Source organism: Arachis duranensis, chromosome 5, assembly GCF_000817695.3.
Source record: "Arachis duranensis cultivar V14167 chromosome 5, aradu.V14167.gnm2.J7QH, whole genome shotgun sequence".
Lineage (NCBI taxonomy): Eukaryota > Viridiplantae > Streptophyta > Magnoliopsida > Fabales > Fabaceae > Arachis > Arachis duranensis.
The window spans coordinates 49,609,235-49,613,273 of NC_029776.3; positions in this window are offsets into that span (position 1 = coordinate 49,609,235).

Sequence of the window (4,039 nt, forward strand, 5' to 3'; positions counted from 1 at the left end):
TAATCCATGAAAATCAACAGAGCTCCTAACCCTAACTTAGGAGATTTAGTTGTCCATGCTTTACAGAAAACAATGGTGAAATGTACGAATGGTAAAGATGAGGCAGAAGATCCTAAACATGGGTCATCTTCTCCTTTAAATACTAATCTAATAACTAAGAAGTACACAAAGTATGACAGACTAGGCTAGAGGTGTCAAAATCCATCCTTGGGCTTAGCTTTGGCGTCCAACGTGAGGGATGGGCGTTGAACTCCCATTAGAGTGTGATTGGCACTGCCTTGCTTCTCGGTGGGCATTGAATGACCTAAAGGGGGTAGCTTTTGGCGATCAATTCCCAATATGGGCAGTTTCCTTTGAAGAAAAGTATAAACCATTATATATTGCTGGAAAGGTCTGGAAGTTAGCTTTCCAATGCCGTTAAGAACGTGTAATTTAGACCTCTATAGCTCCATAAATGCTCATTTGAATGCATAGAGGTCAGATTCTGACAGCATCTGCTACACTTTCCTTGCCTCTGAATTAGACTTTGCCAAAGCTCCTCAATTTTAGTAAAAAATTACCTGAAATTATCAAAAATACAACAACTCAATGTAGAATCCAAAAATGTAAATTTTTCACTAAAACCTATGAAAACATAATAAAAATTAAAACAAACATAACTGAAACACTATGAAAATGTTACCAAAAAGCGTATAAAATATCCGCTCTTCATGTGGAAATAGGGGGTAAGAATTGGGGAGTTCTTAGTAGGGCCGGGGTGGATAATTATGTTCATTTTATTCTTTGTTACACAGAAATCCCACAACAAAATGCATACAATCTTCAATAGATAGCCAACAACAATTAACAATAGGACACATACAAACATAGTAAATAAAAGAACACAGAAGTCAATCATTCATATAGCACAAGCACAATTACAGAATTATACAACACAGAAATATGCACAAACAAGCATGATGCATGTCTAGCTCTATACAGCCCCTTAACTAATGTGTCGGTTGCCTACCCGCTTCCGACATTACCTCGGCACAAGTCCTAGATATGGCTTTCCAAATGTATACAGTGTGCATATAAATCTTATGGCCAAGCCGCATACAATGTGATTTTTAAGCATGTTGCAATATGCTTACATCTGAAAAATAGTTCACAATGTGTGGATGTCTCCACTATATATTTTGCACTAAGGCACAAACAATAATCAAGTTTCATCTACTCTCATATGGCAGACGGTCTTTTAGACTCATTTTGTAACACCCTACCATACAGAGTCATATGCTTAAGTCATAATTCAGAGATGGCAAGGTATTACGACCTCTAAAATAAAAATTTAGTACGTATAGTAGTATGAATAATTGATTATAACTAGGAGCCTTTGTAGAAAAAGGGTAAACAAAAATCGCAACTCGAAAGCGCAACACTCCGATCGATAACGTAACGAACAAGGATAACCAACGCGTGATTATATATATCCAAAGGAGTGTCAAAAACAGGAATATCAAGACTCAAAATCCGGCTGGGAAGATAACCGGTCCGAGCATACAATATATACATATGATAAAATAAGGAAAACCCCAAAGGAAACCCAAAGGGACACAAATACACAAAACCTATTCTCCAAAATTCTCCCATAAGAGGAGTCATCACAGTTTGTATTATTTAATGGAGATAAAAGTATCTAAGCAAAACATATAAACCAAATCTTAGCCCCGAGAACAAAGGATCTTCGCAAATCTAGAAGTCTCCAGCATGCCTCAGCGGGAAACCTCACGTCCTGCATCTGAAAACCACAAAATCCGCATGGGTGAGAACCAGAGGTCCCCAGCATGGTAACAGCTTTCACATATATAATACATAATAATATAGGAAAGCCGAAGGCAATCCTAGAACTTCCTCCAGATAATATCAAAGCTTATAAACAGGCTAAACCATAAAGGGCATCTGACTAAAGATTCTTCAGTCTAACTAATACTTCCCTTTCCAATTTCTTCAGACCTCCCAACCACCAGCAGGAGTATAATGTAGCAAACACAGTTATATCAAGCAAGAAATATATAATTATGAACAAGTAAGGCATTTAGACAATTAGCAAGTAATATGCAGTCAAATAGGCAATCTCAAAGAATTCATATAGTATGCATATGATGAATGCCTGTCCCTAGTGGCTGATGATATCATCTTGTCGGTTATAGAGCCAACCCGACAAGTCCTGGTCGCTAACCATTGGACTGTCCCTCTGTCACGCATCCCTAACTCGAGTTATACTCGTTATAAACTTGATCATAATCATGATCTATATCCATCACCCTCGCTGGTGAATATTTACGGGAGCGAGCTCATCCGGGTCTTTCCAGTGCCCGGCCACACTTACGACATAGGGTCAACAGAGTATCATGTCTCAACCTGGAGCACGTGGTGGCTAGCCACTGCTACTACCCAGGGAAACTCGTATCTCAGATAGTGGAAGTGCAAATCACAATTTTCAATAATTCAGCATAAACATGCATGAATTCTCATCCATGGATCAACATCTATATCAGCCATCCGGCTCACAGTTCAGTCCAGAACCAGCCAATATTCATATCATACATAGCCATTCCGGCTCACGGTTAAATCCATAACCAGCCACTTCATTAACAATTACAGCCTTTCGGCCCATGGCATAACAAGCACTTCCACCACCATCCTCCGCATCTCACATAATCATCTTTGATCCTCATTGATCATTCATTTTTTCCCTTGCTTCACTCGCAAGTTACCTCATTCACTAGCCCCTTTTTAATAGCTAGGCATGTCATAATGATTTAAGACATAAATGGTGAGATCGGAGGCTTAGAAGTATGAGATTTGGCTTTTAAAACTCAAAAATCAACTTTAGGATGAAAACAGGGCCACGCGTACGCACACTCCACGCGCACGCGTGGATGGCCTCAAAAACTCGTCGACGCGTAGGTGCCCTTCACGCAGACGCGCACATTCAAAAATTAGTCAACGGCGTGCACGCGTCAACCACGCGTACGCGTGGGTACTCTTGTGCCCCAGGCACAAAATTGGCACAACTCTGGCACAACTCTCTGGAAAATAACTGGGCATTGGGTGCAGCCCATCGGCGCACCCGCGCACATCAGGCGCACGCGTGGATGGCGCTTTCTGGAAGAACGGCGCGTACGCGCCATGTGCGCCTACACGCGGGGGGTTACTCTACCAAAATTTTTCTAAGTTAAAAACTGCAGAATTCACAGATTCAACCCCCAATCTTCCGACGGACATAACTTCCTCATTTTAAATCGTTTTTCACCCGTTCTTTGAACGGCATGGACATTCCGGATCCAATTCCATTTCTAAATAGATTTGGCACAACACAGAGATCCGTAGTCCAAGTTATGTCCCGTCAAAGTATGCCCAAAAACCATGTTTTTCATAAAAATCACAAAGTGCTATTTTCAAAACAAGCCATTTTCAACTCTTTTCAAAACCAATCAAAACATGCCAATTTCATCCCTTTTCTTTGAAACCAATCAATATATATCAAGTTCAACATCAAGCCTCCTCAACTCACACATTGACACATTACCACAATTTATCAAAATCACTATCCATCATTCTAGCCCACTTCACCCAAGTGGCTCAAACCCAAACACATTGACATATCATATACTCTTCCTCATGCCAATTTTCAACAACACCAATTCCAATTAACCATCATTATATAGAATCAATGTTATATTCACCATCAACATGGTTCAACCCACAATTCAACCATAACCAATCATCAAGCATATATCACAACATGCATATTTCTCATACATCATACTATCAAGGCATCAATAATCATCATCACATATATATATGACCACATCATATATCCCAATCATTCAACAACATCAGCCATTCAATGCCTATCTTAGGGCCTCTAGCCTAAGTATTTCCTACCACATTACATATTAGATACGGGAAACCGAAACCATACCTTAGCCGATTTCCCAAGCTCAACCGGAGCACTTCCAAACCACTTATCCACAAGCTCTCAAGGCCTCAA